Raw genomic sequence first — 19,973 nt, forward strand, 5'->3', positions numbered from 1 at the left:
GCACTGAGCAAGGAGCCTGACATGGGGCTCGATCTCATGACCCTGAGATCATAACCTGAACCAAAATCAAGAGTTGAGTGCTTAACTAACTGAGTCACCCAGGTGCCCCCTTATTCTTTTTTTTACATTGGGGTAAAAGTTACTATGTATAATCCAGTGGTTTTAGTATATTCCCAGTGTTGTATAACCATCATCACTGTTGAATTACAGAATGTTTTCATCATCCTAAGAAGAAATCTGGTACCCACTCAGCAATCACTCTGCATCTCCCCATTCCTGGCCCTGGCAGCCACTAGTCTGCTTTCCATTTCAGTGAATTTGCCTATTCTGAGCATTTCATAAAAATGCAGTCCTAACAACATATGGCCCTTTTTGTCTGGCTTCTTTCATTTGGCATAACACTTTCAAGGTTCATTTATGTTGTAGCGTGTATCACTACTTCACTCCTTTTGGTGGCTGAATAATATTCCATTGTATGAATGGAGCACAGTTTTCCATCAGTTGATGGACACTTGGTGGTTCCCACTTTTTGTGTATTATGAATAATGCTGCTATGTGCAAAATTTTGTGTGAACATGTTTTCAGTGCTCTTGGATATATACCTGAGAATAGAAATGATAGGTCATATGGAATTCTATGTTTAAATATTAAGAAACTGCTAAATTGTTGTCCACAGTGGCTGCATCATTTTACTATCCCACCAGCAGTGTATGCGGGTTCCATTTTTTCCACATCCTAACCAACACTTATTCTTTTCTTTCTTCCTTTTTTTTTTTTGAGTTACTGTTATAGCCATCCTAATGGGTATGAAATGCTATCTTATTGTGGTTTTGATTTATATTTCCTTAAAGATGAAAGATGTTGAGGATCTTTTCATGTGCTTATGGCCATTTTTATCTCTCCCTTAGAGAAATGTCTATCAGTTGGGTTGTTTGTCTTTTTGTTTTGAGTTATCAGTCTTTAAAATATATTCTGGATACAACACCCTAATTAGATATATGATTTCTGAATATCTTCTTCCAATCTATACGTTGTCTTTTCATTTTCCCATAGTGTCCTTTGACGTGCAAAATTGTAAAATTTTGATAAAGTCATTTATTTTATTTTTATATTGTTTGTGCTTTTGGTGTCATACTTAAGAAATCACTGCCTAATTCAAAGTAATGACAAATTTGGGCAGCCCCGGTGGTGCAGCCCCGCCTGCAGCCTAGGGCGTGATCCTGGAGACCCTGGATCGAGTCCCACGTCAGGCTCTCTGCATGGAACCTGCTTCTCCCTCTGCCTGTTTCTCTGCCTCTCTCTCTCTCTGTCTCTATGAATAAATAAATAAAATCTTAAAAAAAAAAGTAATGACAAATTTACCACTGTATTTCCTCAAGAGTTTTATAGTTTTTGCTTTTACATATAGGACCTTCATTCCTTTTGAATGAAATTCTGTATATTATGAGCTACAGGTCCAGATGAATCCTTTGGTGAGTGGGTATCTAGTTGTTTTGGCAGCATTTGTTGAAAAGACTATTTATTGAAAACCTCTTGTAGCACCTTGTAAAAAATCATTTGAGCATAATTGTATTGTTTTATTTCCAGACTCTCAGTTGTATTCTGTTGATCTAGACTGTCTCTCCGATGGCAGTTCCGCACTATGTTGGTAACTATTGCTTTGCAGTAGATGAAACAGGAAATGTAAATCTTCTAATTTTGTTCTTTTTCAAGATTGTTTTGACTATTCAGGATCCCTAGCAATTCCATATACATTTTTAGGATGAGTTTGTCCATTTCTATAAAAAGGCACTTGAGGTTTTGATAGGAATTGGTTTGGGTCTGTAGATCAATTTGGGGATTGTTGCCATCCTACTGTTATTGAATATTACAGACTATGAACAGGGATAGTTTTTTGTTTAGGTCTTTTATAATTTCTGGTAACAATGTATTGTAGTTTTCAGTGTATAAGTCTTGTACTTCTTTGATTAAATTTATTGCTAAGTGGGCAGCCCGGGTGGCTCAGTGGTTTAGCGCCGCCTTCAGCCCAGGGCGTGATCCTGGAGACCTGGGATTGAGTCCCACGTCGGGCTCCCTGCATGGAGCCTGCTTCTCCCTCTGCCTGTGTCTCTGCCTCTCTCTCTCTGTGTCTCTCATGAATAAAAAAATAAAATCTTTAAAAAAAAATTATTGCTAAGTATTTTGTTCTTTTTGATAAGGTAAAATGGAATCATCTCCTTTATTTTTGGATTGTTCATTGCTAGTGTATAAACATACAACTGATTTTAGTATGTTGATCTTGTATTCTGCAATTTGGCAGGGCTCATTTATTAACATTTATAGTTTCTGTGTAGATTCTTCAGGGTTTTCTGTAGATAAGATTATGCTGTGTGGTGTGTGTGTGTGTGTTTTCATTTCCATTGTGGATGCTTTTTATCTGGCAAGAGCAGACATTCTAATCTTAGTCCTGTTATTGGGGAAAACCAACTTTTGGTTTTAAGGATTGTTTTTGTTTTGTTTTCTACTTCACTTATCTCTGCTCTGATTTTTATTGTTGCATTCTGCCTGCTTTGGGTTTAGTTTGCTCATCTTTTTCTAGTTTCTATAGATGGATGGCTAGGTTATTAATTTGAAATCCTCCTCTTTCAATGTAGGCCTTTGCAACTATCATTCTCCCTCTTTGCACTGCTTTTGCTGCATCTCATATGTTTGGACATGTGACATTTTTATTTTCACTTATCTCAAAGTCTTTTCTAATTTACCTTGTAATTTTTTCTTGACCCACTAAGGTTTTTTTTCTGTTTTTTTTTTTTGTTGTTGTTGTTGTTGTTTTGAGAAAGAGAGAGAGAGAGAGAGAGAGCGAGCAGGGGTAAGGGGAGGAGGAATAGAGGGAGAGAGAGAATCTCAATCTCCATGCCTAGCATGGAGCCTGATTTGGGGCTTGATCTCATGACCCTGAGATTATGACCTGAGCCAAAATCAAGAGTTGGATGCTTAACTGACTGAGCCCCCAGGTACCCCATTCAGCCACTAGTTTTCTAAAAGTACATTGTTTAACTTCAGGATATTTGTGGATACTGGATTTCCCTCTGTTACTGATTCCCAGTTTTATTCCACTGTGGTTGGAGGAAACATTTTGAATTATTTCAGTCTTTTAAAGTTTACTAAGACTCTTTTATGGCCTAATGTATGGTTAATACTAAAGAACATTTCACATGCACTTGAGAAGAATGTTTTCTGCTGTTGTGAATGTTCTGTGTGTCTGTTAGGTCTAGTTGATTTATAGCGTTAAGTCTTCTGTTTCCTTGTTAATCTTCTGTGTAATTGTTCTGTTTATTGAAAGTGGAATGTTAATGCCTCCAACTATTATTATGGAACTTTCTACTTCTCCCGTCAATTCTGTCAGTTTTTGCTTTGTATGTTTGGGGTTCTGTTGTTAGGTGCATAGATATTTATAATGGTTATATCTTCCTCATGAATTGACTCTTTTATCATTACATAAGATCTCCCTTTGTCCCTTGTAACAATTTTTGTCTTAAAGTCTATTTTGTCTGATGTTAATATAGCTACTCCAGCTGTTGTCTTTGGTTACTGTTAGTGTGGAGTATCTTTTTTTAATGTTAATATTTATTTATTTATTTTTGGAAGATTTTATTTATTTAATTTACAGAGAGAAGGAGCACAAACAGGGGGAATTGCAGGGAGAGGGAGAAACAGGTTCCCCACTGAGTAAGGGGCCTTATGTGGGGCTTGATCCCAAGACCCTGGGACCATGACCTGAGCTAAAGGCAGATGCTTAACTGACTGAACCACCCAGGTGCCCCTCTATTTGTTCACTTTCAACCTATTTGTGTATTTGAATCTAAAACTAATCCTTTGTAGACGAAATATAGTTGAATCATGTTTTGTTATCCATTTTGTTCCTCTCTGCCTTTTATTTTTATTTTTTTTTCTGACTTTTAATTGATGAGTTTAACATTTAAATTTATGTATTTGTTGATAAAGACTTCTACCAATATCCCTGGGCACATACATTTGTGTTATGTAAGCATTTATACCAAGGAGTCTATAACCAGATGCAGCTTTTCAACTTGGGCTTTATTATTGGTTCCATACTGAAGAAAATAAAATGCTAATTATTATCACTAGCAGAAAAAAAAAGATTTCTACCATTTTGGTGTGTTTTCTTTCTGTCTTATGTCCCTTTTTTCCTCCATCATTGCCTTATTTATGTTAAATCACCTGACCCTCTTTGATGGACATGTAGGGTGTCTGTGGTTTTGCACTTTAACACACGATGCTGCAGTGAATGTCCTTGAATGTGTGTCATTTTACACATCTGTAAGCACCTTTGTGGATAGATTTCTGCATGGAAATTCAGCTGTTGCTGGAATGATGCTGACAGAAATGGGAAAATAGGCAAGAAACCTCCTCTTCTTCTTTATCTCTTCCTCTCTTTAGGACTTCCCATTGGCAGATGTGAACAGGGACCAGCCAGCTGGAGGTTGGGGAGCCCTACCTTGCCCCAGTATCACATGGTAGAGTATAGAGTATAGCAGAGTGTGGAAGAGGAGAGAAGAGGGGAAATAATTGCCTGTGAGAAATCATCATATTCTCTTAACATCTTATTTCCAGACGTGCAGACTGATTTTCAACTTCTTAAAATTAAGTGAAACTAACTCAGTATCAATTAGGAAAAATTAATCTCTTCACATCACAAATGTGTTGATCGTGTAGATTCTGAATCTGATCCATTGTTCTTATTAACCCTTTCTTTTGACTAAGGCAGTGCTTATTTCTTTAGGCTTACAGTTGTATCTTTAGTGACTGAATTGAAAAAAATGGCTCTGCAAAGTGATGTCTCATGGACAATACCACCACGTCCTTTGCAAATCCCAGATGAGCAGGAGTATTCTCAGTGTGTACATTACTTTATTGGACAGTATATCTCAAGTCTTAGCCATATCTTACCTTCCTTTTCCCCCTGGTTCCTAGTGTTCTCTCATCATCAGATAACATGCCTAAAAGGAGGTGACTTATTGCATATTTTCACATCTATAGAACCGGAGAAATATCTCTTGGAAGTAGAAAATCCGTTTTATCTGGTGGGCATAGTCTAGAGTGACTGTATTTTTTGTTTCTGCTGGGAACAGTTCTGTTTTAAACCTGTTGTCCTGGCAGAATTAATAATAGTATCCTTCTTTTTTCAAAATGTGCCCTAGTTTGGTTGATATGGTCACTGGGTATGAAACTTATCCATCTGACTGATGTTTAAGTCATCTTCTCTAGTGTAGCTCTATTCTTAGAAACTCTAAAACTTAACCTCTGAGATGTTAGCTGTGTCACCCTGTGGGCAGGTCATCTGGAGAGACGCTAGAGTCCGAGGTTGAAGTTAACAGAAGGGCCCATGACTGAAGGCATGTGTAGCTACATAGACACATAAGGATCTTTATTCAACTTGTCTGACGTCACATGTTGTGCATACATACCTCCAGACGTGCATATCTCTAAAAAAGATTTTTTTCTTTTAGATGTTATTATCCTTTATTAAAGGGATGATTCTTTTCAAGATGAGAAAGCCTATTACTCTTGTAAAAATTGGAAGTCTTGAGTACAAGTGTGTAACAGGGAATGCCTGGTATGGGCCAGTTGTTGAGACTGTGCACAGCAACAATGGCCAAGTGTTTTTTAGGTTGTGACTGGGGTGTGAGTATCACTGTGATCAGCTGTGTTCTGTTAGTACCTTTTACATATTTTCAAGGGATTTTCTTAAAACTTTTTATTTGGAGATGTCTGGTTTTTTTTTTTTTTTTTTAAGATTTTATTTATTTATTCATGAGAGACACAGAGAGAAAGAGAAGCAGAGACACAGGCAGAGGGAGAAGCAGGCTCCATGCAGGGAGCTCAACATGGGACTCGATCCCAGGTCTCCAGGATCACACCTCAGGCTGCAGGTGGCGCTAAGCCGCTGCGCCACCGGGGCCGCCCAGAGATGTCCGTTTTGAATGATTTTTTTCTTTTTAAAAGAAGAATGACTTTTGATAGTGTTCTCGGTGAGGCAAATTAGATGAACACCCTCACTTTTTCTCCTTGTCATGCTTTTGGCAGATTTGTCACATATTTTCTGGGCCAGGTAGATAAGTGCAAGTAAGTTTGCTGATGAGGTGGACAATCAAATGTCTCACTACCCTGGTGGTGTTACTAATACTCAAAAGAATGAGTGAGATTTTGTTAAGGGTAACTTCTTTTCTCTGGGAATACCATTTGGTGCCACTTTGGAATTGGCTTTGGGAAGGCTGAAACCAGCTTAATATTGTTTGCTTCCTATAACTGGATGTTGTTTGGCGCAAGCAGCCCTGCAAATGGAACAGAAAGATCATTTCCACTGGGGACTGTTGGAGGTCGTGAGTACCCAATTTTCTCTGTATCTGAGAATAGATGTTTTCCTGTTTTGTTAGGTGCAAGGGATTTCTAAGAACTCCTAATGAGTGTGGATTATAAGGAATTGACCAAGCCTGATTAGACAGATATCAGTGTAGATATTTTTTAAAGTGAGGGATGCCTGGCCAGCTCAGTAGAGCGCATGACTCTTGATCTTGAGGTTGTGAGTTGAGCCCCATGTTGGGTGGAGAGATTACTTAAAAATAAAATCTTAAGAAAGAGGGATGCCTGGGTGGCTCAGTGGTTGAGTGTCTGCCTTCAACTCAGGGCCTGACCCCAGGGTCTGGGATTGAGTCCCACATTGGGCTCCTTGTGGAGAGCCTGCTTCTCCCTCTGCCTGTGTCTCTGCCTCTCTCTGTGTGTCTCTCATGAATAATAAATAAAAATCTTAAAAAGGAATAAAAGTGAGGCTTTAGTGTTCTGAAAAGAATGCATTCTTTGAGATGCTCCTGCTGGTAAGGGTTCCTCGTGGTGGCAGAAGAGTTAATGTGTCAGGTGGGAAGGGTGGCTTCCAATTCTGTTCCTGCAAATGGCATGGGAGAGCTCCTTTGTTTGATCTGCAGGTGATGTGGGCAGTGAGTTGCCTGGTGTTGTAGGAATGTACCTTTCCCCAAAACTTATATAGAATCTACAGTTTATTCCTTTTGGTTAATAACTATAATTATGTGGATTTCATCGTATCATTTTCCATATTTACTTATCCAATATGGGAAAAATGCAAGGAGGATATTTCATCTTTACTGCAGCAATGAGCAGGATAACTCAGAAAATGCAAAGTGCTTCCTTGCTTTGATTTAGTCCATAAATCACTTGAGAAAGACCAATAGAAGGAAGACGAGAGATGTAGAAGGCAATGGGATTCTTAGAGTGAGAGAGCTGATTTGCCTACCATTGGTCCCCTCACTGCTTGCTGTAGTGACGGCCAGAGTTTAGGCTCTTTCTTCGTGGTTCCTGTGACCTTGTGTTCTCGGTATTTACCAAATATTTTAAATATTTTCCAAAAAATCTCCTTGTTCATTTCCACAGTGTGCACACTCAGACCATAAAAGGACCTATTGAGATACATGTTAAAATTCCACAAACGCTGGTATCTCGTAATGATAGGTTTTTAGATTTCAATTTATAAGGGTTTAGAGTAGTTAAACATGATAGGCTTTTTCTAGATCATGGATATTTTCCTGTTGCTTCCTCAGGCTAGTCTATGCTAATAGGCTTCAACACCTCGTATTCCCTTCACCTCTGTAGTCATTAATGGTGTAACTGCTTCCAGCGATAACTTTTTTCTGTACACTGGAGAATACCACACAAAAGAAGGGAGTTTATCAGATGTAGTTTCTGCTTTCCTAGAATCTTACATTGGGAAGAGAGGGATTGGGAAGAAAACTAGCAGATTGCAACACATGCTCTATTGGAGGCAGAAAGAATCTCAGGAATATGGGGTCAGGCAGAGTCAATCATTCCATCTGGATGGGCTTGTGGAGGGTTTGTGGAGGATGTGGTATTTGAGCTTGCCATTGCCTTACTGGATGGAGATAGGTAGATGGGTGATGGGTTCAGAGGGCATTTTAGATAATGGAAAATAGCTTGAGTAAAGGCTTAGAAGGGGAACAGCACTTGGCATTTGTTGCTGGAGGAAGGGGAATGATACATGATTCAGGGCCCTGGGATCATAGTCTTAGCAGGAGAAGCTATGGTAAAAGATGAAGTGTTTATTGAAGTCCATCTGCGTTCCAAGTTGACTCTTGCCGGAACGCCTGGATGGCTCAGCAGTTGAGCGTCTGCCTTTGGCTCAGGGAATGATCCTGGGATCCAGGATGGAGTCCCATGTCAGGCTCCCTGCATGGAGCCTGCTTCTCCCTCTGCCTGTGTCTCTGCCTCTCTCTCTGTGTCTCTCATGAATCAATCAATCTAAAAAAAAATAGACTCTTGCCATTCACATATCAACTATGATATATAAAATGAAAATGTAATTAATATATGATATTTATTTTATTTATTTATTTATTTATTTATTTATTTATTTATTTATTTATTTATTTATTTATTTATGATAGGCACACAGTGAGAGAGACAGGCAGAGACACAGGCAGAGGAAGAAGCAGGCTCCATGCACCGGGAGCCTGACGTGGGATTCGATCCCGGGTCTCCAGGATCACGCCCTGGGCCAAAGGCAGGCGCTAAACCACTGCGCCACCCAGGGATCCCTATATGATCATAATTTAAAAGTCTGTCATTCTGAGACAGAAATCAAGTCACAGTATATATGGCAGTTGAGAACATAGATTTTGAGGCTGCATTGCCAGTGTTCAGATCCTGAATAGCTATGTGACCTATGGCAAGTTACTCAGTCTCTCTGATGCCTCACTTTCCTTGCATATCACGGGATAATGATAGTATGTACACATTATTGCAGTGATGAAATGGCTAATAGGTATAGTATTTAGAACAGTGCCTGGCATATAATAGTGTGACATATAAATATTAGTAATTATTATTAGTAATAATAATATTAGTATTTGCAATTTGATTTTTTTTTTGTCTGAGAAAGATTGGATTGGTGTTTCTGTAGATTTATATACTCAGTGTAATTTTGCACAAGTGAAATTGTAGCATCCCAGGCCTATAAATGCATGAAGAGTCTCGTAGCAGAATTTTCACCAGAATAAAAATTTCTCCTGGAGAACTTTTGTGCTTTGCATTATAGCTGTTGGTTTTACTGACTGCTTCCTGGGACATAGCTGACCTGGGAAGGTTGGTTGGTTGTGTACTGTGTGTGTAATGGAATATTATGGGCGAGAATGAGGTCTTGTGTATCAGTAAAGTGTTCTGGTTATAAGCAACAGAAATGGACTTTGGCTAACTTAAGCATAAGAGAATTTTGGAAGGTTTTTGGGAACTCATAAAATGGCTAGAAGGCTGGACACCAAACTTGAAAAAAAGACAAAAACTAAGGTAGCTCGGGTGGTCAGGAAGCACAACAGCCATCTTCTGGGCTAATGGCCTGGTCTGTGTGTATGTAGTGTCACTGTTGCTGAGATTTAGACCATCTGCTTTCTAGTTGTTCCTGGTCTCCTTGTATAAATGCCTTGTTGGAATAACAGAAAGATTGAAAATGATTCAAGTACCTGGCTGTAGGGATCAGAATACATGGTGGAACAGCCGTGTAATGGAGTTCATTGTGGCCCTTCAACATTTTATAGAAGGATATTTAATGACATGGAAACTGTGTACACATGTTATTAAGTGCAAGAGGCAGGTAGCAAAAGGCAGGGTTGGATCATTATAGTAAAAAATTTGATGAAGGAGCTACTCTTCTTATTCCTACTTGATGGACAGGTATAGAACTATTGCCTAGTTTGTCCATGGCCCCTTGGCCGTAAGTAGAAGAAGCAAGACTTGAAGCTACAAGTTAGACTCTAGAACTGGATGGACCCTTAGCCACTTCATCGCTCACCCTCTGACATACACGAAAGGATCCATATGAAAACAATGGAAGAGGTGGTGAGATTATGGGTGCTTTTATTAGTTACTTTGATTTCTTTGATGAGCATATGTTACTTCTATAGTGACCAAACGGATCAAGTTATTGTAAAAATGGAAAGTCTTGGAATGCTTTTCTTCCAGTTGAAAAGTTGTGTCCAGAGGTATCCCCTGCAAATTTCTTTTTTTTTTTTTTAATGTAGCAAGAAATCCCAATAATCACCTCCAAGAATACATGAATTTTCTCTGAACTTGCATGTGTCATGCAGTGTGTATTTACCACTAACTGGACAAGTGATTAACCATCATCAAAACCAGAAAATGTTACTGGGATTTTAAATTTGGTGGTTGCTGCATTTTCAAGATTACATCAAAGCATTGATAAAATAGTTGTGTTTTAAATGGAAAATTTAAATCTGGGAAGCTTTTTAAGATTTGTGTTTGTCACATCTTGGCATGAGTTTCTCGTTTGTAGTCTAGTTATGAAAAGATTCTGGTTTCCATATGTATGTTTAAAATACTCTGAGTCATGGATGCAAATGAGTAATAGACATTATATCTATATTAGATTTCTGCTTTGTCATACCTCCACGTGAGGCCAGTGCATTTCTTTTAGTACTTGCAATAGCATACACATCGAATTGGCAAAATGGCATTCATTTTAAATATACTTCCCTGTGTTTTTTATTAATCTTCAGAAATTACTGTATTGAAATGAAAATGTATGTTTGATTTCACAGGATGCTTAGGAAAAGGGTCTGTATGCATACGTGTGTATGCACACAGACATGTATGTATATGGTGCTGTGAGTGGCATATGCACATTGATTATGAGATGGCGCCATTATAGGTGCCCCTAGATGAAGCAAAATGCTGTGAACCAAACAACAGAGCTTTCTTTCTTTCTTTATTTTTTTTTTAATTTTTATTTATTTATGATAGTCACAGAGAGAGAGAGAGAGAGAGAGAGGCAGAGACACAGGCAGAGGGAGAAGCAGGCTCCATGCACTGGGAGCCCGACATGGGATTCGATCCCGGGTCTCCAGGATCACGCCCTGGGCCAAAGGCAGGCGCCAAACCGCTGCGCCACCCGGGGATCCCTCTTTATTTTATTTTTTAAGTGGGGCTTGAACTCACAACCCTGAGATCAAGACCTGAGTCAAAATCAAGAGTTGGATGCCTAACTGGCTGAGCCACCTGGGCGCCCTGACAGAGCTTTCTTATTATCTCTCATTTTTATGTATACTCTTGAAAGGGTAACTTATTTAAGTATAAATTTTTATCCTGTAGTATTTTTGTGCATTGTAATTAAAAAGTAAAAGCAATATAGATGAAAGAATTCCTAAAATATCTTCATATTCAGTATTCATCTCTCTGAATCAGCTGTTTGACACAAAATCAATAATATTTTGTGTATTTCTGCATACTGTGCCATAAATAGTGTTGACCATGCACCCTTTTCTAGAAGAATGGGCCATTCTTAGTTCTGTTAGTTTTTAAAAACCACTTTATTGAGATACAGTTGACACACCATGCAATTCACCCATGTAGGTGTAAAATGGGTTTTGGTGTATTTTATTTTTAAAAGTTGTGAAATATATGTAGAACTATTTACCATTATAACCATTTTTAAGTATACAATTCAGTGTTGTTAATTACATTCCTAGTGCTGTGTAACTGTTACCACCATGTATTTCCAAAACTTTTTTTTAAATCACCCCAAACAGAAGGTCAGTAATGAAGTAATAACTGATCATTTCCCGCTTCCTGAACCTCCTGGTAGCTTCTCATCTATTTTTTAAATGAATTTGCCTGGTTTAGATATTTCATAAAAGTGTAATCATGCAGTGTCTGTCTTTCTGAGTCTGGCTTCTTTCGACTTAGCATGTTTTCAAGGTTTGTTCCTGTTGTGGCATGTGTCGATTTCTTTCTATGTTATGACTGACTACTTCATTGCATGGATATACTACTTTGCTTATCCATTAATCAGTTGATGGACACCTGGGCTCTTTGCACCTTCTGGCTATTATTGTGAATAATGCTGTGATGAACATGGATGTGCAAGTATGTACTGAGCCTCTTCTTCCAGTTCCTATGAGGTATATACCTTGGAGTGGAATCTTTGGGTCATATGGTCACTCTCTGTTTACCTTTCATCGTCTCTCTAAGTTTTAATGCTGGTACTTTTGATCTGTACACACGTACAGGCAATGACAGACTGATTGTAAGATGCATCTTGATTTCAGAGAGGTTAAGACACAGGCCTTAGGATTGATGAAATATTGTATTTTGATATTTCATAAAGCTGGATGCCTTTAAGGAAGTCAACATACTTCTATTAGATCTTCATCCGAATATATTCTTAAAAAGCATTTGTAAGAAATACAAGTTCTCTGCTACAAAGGAATACATTTCATTTGTACATTATTTGGGGCAAACCCTAGGAAAATATGAAGAAAGAAAAAAACCCTGCCTATTCTCTCTTTCTCTGAGAAATACTGCTATTAGTCTATTACTCTGATTTTGTTTCTCGGTTATTTTTTCCAGACATACATGTTTTAGTTTAATTCTTCTATCTTTAGGATTCCTGTCAAAAGTAATATATATTCAATTTTGAAGTTACAGTTTTTGCAATAGAAAGTGAAAGCTGTCTGCTCCTTCCCCTCCCCCTTGCTCCTGCCCCATTAACCCATCAGGTAATTTTGTTCTATGCCTGTATCAATGTTTATTACTATCATTTTATTGTCATTATATTTCATTGTCATGGGATCATACTAACATTTTATAATTTGTTTTTCAAATTAGAAACAGGTCTATTGTATACATAAGGAGATCTAATGATGTCATTTTATTTTTTCCTTAATTAAAATGTTTGTTTGTAAAAATGGAATACCTGCATATGGTAATAAATAGTAAAGTAGTACAGAAGAGATTAGGTTGAAAAATTGACAGTACCTTTTCCTGCCTTTCTTCACGCCCCGGAGTTTCTATCTTTAGTTCCTTTGGTGACTCCAGATAATACAAATATGCTTTTAGTGTTTACTTAATTTTTCAGAACAGTGTGGCTCTTCTGTGAGAACTTCCAGGTTTGCCCAGATTCTGTTAGAAGGTAGCTGGCATTTGTAGCTTTGGTTTTCCATCTCCGTCCCCTATGCACTTTTGTTTATAAGTGTCGCATCTGCACATCAGACCAGCACATGGTCCCTGCTCCATTATTGAATTTCTGCCAGACCTTTTTTCCTGTTCCTTGATTCCTTTCATCAGTGAATCCAGGAATTTACCCCCTCACCTCTTGCCACTGTGTAGCATGCCTTTGTTATAATATTGATATGACGGTAGTAGATAAATTCTCTTTCAAAACTCCTAAGAGACAGATGTATGGGATGTTAGTATTACATACTAACTTACATACTAAGAATAGAGAAATATGGAGATAATTCTATTAAAATGTTAGTGTGATTTTAGAAAAGATCTAAAAATTTCAAGTTACTGTTTATATATTTTGCCTGTATTTTGTACAGGGTATAGATTTAAATGGGATCAAAATTCATAATCCTAATATGCTCCTATAAAAGAGCTAACTTATGATTCTTTGTCTTTTTTAATTTTTTAAATTTTTTAAAATTTTTAATTTTTTTTGTCTTTTTAAATTTCAAATACACACCATAAGTTACGTATTTTTATCGCCCCAGTAGCATATTAAAATAGTCCTTAAGCTTGTCTAGACGTGGGAATGCAAACTAAGAAAAACAAAGTTACTGTATATTTTTGTACATATTATTTTTCCCCCTTAATGTGAGATTAAAATGTTTGGATCTTTAGATGTGGAATTCCCACTCGTATTACAAAAATTGAATGCAAATCATACGGTAAAGATACATATTGTGTTTTCAGTTTGAGATTTAATTGTGCATGTCTTCTGTAGTGTATTCATTTGTATGTTTAAACCTCCACTCAAGTAGGGGCCAGGAACACAGTATCTCAGCTTTTAAATTAGTGGAAATGGCATGTTAGCATTGCTGGAACATTCTTACCACTACTTCCCTCCCCACCCTACCGCCGGTTTCTTTAGCATGTAATAGTAGCATTGTTCCTCATCAAGAATCAGGTTCTTAGCGGTACCTGGGTTCTTAGTCAGTTAGGGGGCCAACTCTTGATTTTGGCTTAGGTCATGATCTCAGGGATTGAGCTTCACGTTGGGCTCCACGCTTAGCAGGGAGTTTGCTTGAGGATTTTCTCTCACTCCCTCTGCCCCTCCTCCTGTTCATGCTCTCATGTACTCTCTCTAAAATAAATAAATAAATCTTATTTATTCAGAGGTAACTTTTCAGAAGATTGAACTGAATTTTAAAATGAAAATAAGTGGCAGGAAAACTTGAGCGCAGTTAAAAATTGGATACCTTTTTAGGGTAAATCCCCAGCAGTGCAATTGCTGGGTCATAGGGCAGCTCTATTTTTAACTCTTTGAGGAACCTCCACACAGTTTTCCAGAGTGGCTGCACCAGTTCACATTCCCACCCACAGTGCAAGAGGGTTCCTCTTTCTCCATATCCTCTCCAACATTTGTGGTTTCCTGTCTTGTTAATTTGCACCATTCTCACTAGTGTGAGGTGGTATCTCAATGTGATTTTGATTTGTATTTCCCTGATGGCAAGTGATGTGGATGGAGCATTTTCTCAGTGCTTGTTGGCCATGTCTGTGTCTTCCTCTGTGAGCTGGAACACCTGCACTCCAATGTTTCTAGCAGCAATGTCCACAATAGCCAAACTGTGGAAGGAGCCTCAGTGTCCATCAGAATGAATGGATAAAGAAGATGTTGTTTATGTATACAATGGAATATTACTCAGCCATTAGAAACGACAAATACCCATCATTTGCTTCGACAGATGGAACTGGAGGATATTATCCTGAGTGAAATAAGTCAATCGGAGAAGGACAAACATTATATGGTCTCATTCATTTGGGGAATATAAAATATAGTGAAAGGGAATAAAGGGGAAAGGAGAGAAAATGAGTGAAAATATCAGTGAGGAAGACAGAACATGAGAGACTCCTAACTCTGGAAAACGAACAAGGGGTGGTGGAAAGGGAGGTGGGCGGGGGGTTGGGGTGACGAGGTGATGGGCACTGAGGGGGGCACTTGACCCAGGTGAGCAGTGGATGATATGCTATATGTTGGCAAATTGAACTCCAATAAAAAAAAAGAAAATGAGGATGAAAAAAAATTGGATACCTCTTTGTCTAATTATTTTTTTTAAAAGTCTAAAAAAAATTTCACTTTATTAATAAGTAAAGGGTTCTTTTGCCTGCCAGATTTATCTCTGGCCTTTGTTTCTTGGATTTGGGTTTAAAATTTGATGAGTATTGTCTTGTATCTCTCTTTGACTCAGAATATTCTTGTTGATTTGTGAGTCTATCTACATTTCCTTTCCACTCCACGTTGTGCGGTCTTCCTTGCCTATGAGTTCAGCCTCAGTTCGATCATTGATAGAATGCATCTAGCAGTAACTCATTAACTATGACTGGGAGCTAATGATTGACATTCTAACAAAGATACAAACCTCATTCAAATAAATGTGCTTCTTTTCACACATCACCTGGGAAGGCTGGTATATGTTTTTATAATGTTTGGCTCAGAACTTGCAACTGCATTTTTACATTGAGGGGCTGGTTGCTCTCTTCCTTTCTTACTAGATAAAATACACCTTTCCAGCACCAAATTCATAGATTTCCTGCCATCTAGCCTGCTGTTAACCTCAGTGTTTTTAAGGGAACATTTGAGTACATTAACCTTAAAAATAAAAGTCATTTGTTTTACCAGCAAAAATAGTTTTATTTGGTAATAACAGAATTACAGTTCAGGACAAGCAAGCTATGATAAAACCATAGGCAAGTCCAATAGAGGACAAGAATGTTATTTTATGGAGAACAAGGAAGTTGAGAGGGATTGTTTTGAACAAAAGTCCAGTGGTATAAAGAGTTCAGAGTGATAAGGGTTTCTCATTGGCTGAGTTGCTGGGATGGTCCATTTCTTGTAAGGGATGCATGTACATTTCAGTGTTGGCATGTAATTGAGGATTCTTTCCTGTTAAGGATTCTTCTATAAGGGGTCTGTGATTGGCGTTGGGTAGTATGTCTCCGCCTTCCAGCCTCCCCTCCTGGCATCCTTAGTCCCCTTTAGTTGGATTTCTCTTTATTAATTTTCCCAAGAATTTGTAAGCTTCAATGATTAATAATGGTCCTAGATCGGTAGTTTAAAATATAAGTCAGAGACTCAGTTTCAAGCATGGTTTGCTTCAATCCCTCAAAAACCATTCTGGTTCACTTGTTAGAGCTCACATTTTTGCCATGTGCTTTTTCTGCTTTGGTGTTAGTTAGCCCAGGTGCCCGAATAGCTCTAGACTTTGTAAAAAACAGTCAATTGATCAGACTGAAGAGATTAACCTAAAGTTATTTATTTATTTATTTATTTATTTATTTATTTATTTTATTTATTTATGATAGTCACACAGAGAGAGAGAGGCAGAGACACAGGCGGAGGGAGAAGCAGGCTCCATGCACCGGGAGCCCGATGTGGGATTCGGTCCCGGGTCTCCAGGATCGTGCCCTGGGCCAAAGGTAGGCGCCAAACTGCTGTGCCACCCAGGGATCCCTTAACCTAAAGTTTTAAGATCAAATCGATCTTATTGTATACATTTAGAAAGAATATGACAGGTTGGCATTATTTAAGGGTAAAATCTTCATAGAGTGGTATCCCTATGCTGTTCATCCCACCTTTTGTGATGATGTTTTTGGTTCATTGTTTTTCCAAATAATTTTTAAGCTGATTGTTAATATCTTATTTTAGAACGATTTTTTTTTCTTAAGTTTTTATTTTGATCACCCGGTGCTCATCGAGTCAAGTACAGTCCTTAATCCCCATCCCCTCTTTCACCCATTTCCCCACCCCTTCCGCTCTGGTAACCATCAGTTCTTTATAGTATAGAGTCTGTTTCTTGGTTTGTCTCTTTTTTTCCCTTTGCTTGTTTGTTTCTTAAATTCTGCATATGAGTGCTATTGTATGGTATTTGTCTTTCTCTAACTTATTTCATGTAGTGTTACACTCTCTAGTTCTATCCATGCCCTTGCAAATGGCTAGAAAAAATATAGAACACTTCACAAATGTGTGTGTCATCCTTGTGCAGGGGCTGTGCTAATCTCTGTATCATTCCAATTTTATTTATTTATCCTTTTTAGAGAGAGCCTACGTGTGTGGTGAGGAAGAGGAAGAGAGAGAATCATAAGCAGGCTCCATGCCCAGCATGAACCTGACTTGGGGCTTGATCTCATGATCCTGAGATCATTACCTGAGCCAAGATCAAGAGTTGATGCTTAACTGACTGAGCCACCCAGGTGCCCCAGTATCATTCCAGTTTTAGTATACATGCTGCTGAAGTGAGCATGAATATTTTCATTACTTTAAAAAGAAACCCTGTACCGATAGCAGTTATTCCCTGTATCCTTCTCCCCAGCCCTTGTAATCACTAATCTATAGTCTGTCTATATGGACATCATCTATTCTGGACATTTCATAGCAATGGAATCATATAATATGCAGGTTTTTCTTTCACTTAGCATAATGTTTTCAAGGTTCGTCCATGTTGTGTTATATATTAGCACTCCGTTCCTTTTTATTGCTGAATAATATTCCACTGTATGGGCATACCATATTTTGTTAGTTCATCATCAGTTGATAGACATTTGAATTATTTCACTTTTGGACTGTTGTAAATAATGCTCCTGATAAAAATTCATGTACAAGCTTTTATGTAGACCTGTGTTTTCAGGTCTCTTGAGAATACACCTAAGTGGAGAATTGCTGGGTCAAATGCTACTCTGTGTTCAACATTTGGATGAACTGCCAAACTGTTTTTCAGAGTGGCTGAACCATTTTATAGTCCTACCAGTAAAGTCTAAGTGTTCTGATTTCTCCACATTCTCACCAGTACTTGATATTGTCATATTTATCTTAATCATCCTAATGGGTGAGAAGTAGTATCTAACTGTGGTTTTGATCTATGTTTCTCTGATAACTAATGATGTTGAGCATCTTTTCATGTACTTACCATTTGTATGTTTTCTTTTGAGAAAATTCTCTTTAAATCCTTTGCCCATTTTTAAATTGATTGCCTTTTCACTACTAATTTTTAGGAGTTTTAAAAACATTTTTATTGAAGTATACGATGTTATATTAGTTCCCGGCATACAGTAATTCAGTAATTTTATACATTACTCATTGCTCACCATGACAAGTGGAGTCACCATTTGTCACCACACACCATTATTAGAATATTATTGACTACATTCTCTCCTGTACTTTTAATTTCTGTGCTTATTTATAACCAGAGTTTCATACCTCTTAATCCCCTTTATCATTAAAAAAATTCCCTTTACCTATAAGTAGATGTAAAGATGTCTGTATCTTATATCTCTATAGATAAAATTGAGGATTGTAGGACTTTTTAATATATTCTGTATACAAATCCCTTATCAGATATTTTCCAATGGTTTTGAAGTATTCTGTGGATTGTCTTTTACTTGATAGTATCCTCTGAAACACAAAGCTTTTTAATTTTGATTAAGTACAGTTTGTATATAACTTCTTTTGTCACTTACCCTTTTGGCATCATATCTAAGTCACCATTACCAAACCCAAGGTCATAAAGACTCCTATATATTCTTTCTATGAGAGTTCTATAATTTCAACTCTTGCATTAACTTTCCATGACCCATTTTGAAGTAATTATTGTGTACAGTGTGAGGTAAGGCTTCAACTTTGTTCTTTTGTATGTGGACATTCAGTTGTCCCAGCACCATTTGTTGAAAAGACTATTCTCTCATTAAGTTATTGTGTGCTCTTGTACTCAATCAGGTGGTATAAATATAAGGGTTTATTTATGAATTTCCGATTCTATTTTATTGACCTAAGTATGTCCAGCCTTACACTGTTCCCATGTCATCTTGTTACCATAGTTTGATTTTAAGTTTTGAAATTGGTGTGAATCTCCAGCTGTGTTCTTTTTTTTTTTCAAGATTGTTTTGGCTTCTGGGTCCCCGAGTGTCCACACAAATTTTAGGATCAGCTTGTCAATTTATGCAAGAAGAAAAAAAAAAAAAACCCAGCTGGAATTTTGAAAGGGAATGCATTGGGTAGATGCCATTGTATTTTAAATATTATACCGAGTCTTTGCTATTGATTGCATTCAACTCCTGGGACAGGCCTCAGTTGTTGGGAGTATGCACTGAAGATTTGTATCTTGGTGGATAAAAATCAGTGCACATCTGAAACTAGATTATTTGGAGAAACACTGAACTGGTGCAATCTACATATTGAAGTCTTTCCTTGGTTTTGTTATTAAAATATGTATATATGGCATCCTCTGGTCAGCATATTTGCTTTGCAGGTTTTTTCAGAACTCTTTCCACCAGTGTCTTGAGATCAGTGAAAAATGTGATAATATGAAGACAAGGAGAATCTTCAGCATTTTAGCTGTGTATTAGAATGGCATTGGTAGTTTTATCAGAGAGTATATGGTGGTGTGGCTGCCTTTTATTTTTTTCTCCCCACACCTATCTTGAGGAAGGAATTGTCTTAGAAAGCAGGAAAGCACTTTGTAAGAAATTTAGGTGGTTTTTTTTGGTAGGGTCAGTCCAACATTGTTCTCTTGCTTTGCCTAAGGCATTATGCTAGCCCCCCGCAGGGGGCTCACATTAGAATAAAACCTCCTTGGACTATGTCTTTTTTGGTGTTTTTTTGTTTTTGTTTTTTTTCCCCTTGGACTGTTTCAGCAGCTTCTAGATAGATGCCTCCTTTCTGCTTCTTCCCATTCCTTCTCATTTTCTGTTCTAGTGCCGGAGTTTCTAGCTTCCTCAAAAAGCCAATCTGATTAGGTTTGGCTCCTCATTGCCCACAGGGTAAAGTTCAAATTCCTGAGCAATTGCAGGTGAGACTTTTTCTAGTCTGGCCCTAGCTCTTTCTCTCTCTCCTAAAGCAAACATCCCATAGAAGCACACCCTTGGCCTTGAATGCATCT

General features: G+C 37.8%; 1 protein-coding gene and 1 non-coding gene across 3 annotated transcripts in view; one reads left to right on the plus strand and one right to left on the minus strand.

Moving 5' to 3' along the window:
- Window positions 1-19,973, plus strand: part of SMURF1 (SMAD specific E3 ubiquitin protein ligase 1) — a 113,454-nt gene that overhangs the window by 22,286 nt on the left and 71,195 nt on the right. The gene's annotated exons all lie outside the window — the stretch shown is intronic.
- LOC119872387 lies at window positions 17,040-17,141 on the minus strand. Its single transcript, XR_005361481.1, has one exon. It is a non-coding gene; the product is annotated as a U6 spliceosomal RNA (small nuclear RNA).

Source organism: Canis lupus, chromosome 6 (assembly GCF_011100685.1).
Source record: "Canis lupus familiaris isolate Mischka breed German Shepherd chromosome 6, alternate assembly UU_Cfam_GSD_1.0, whole genome shotgun sequence".
Lineage (NCBI taxonomy): Eukaryota > Metazoa > Chordata > Mammalia > Carnivora > Canidae > Canis > Canis lupus.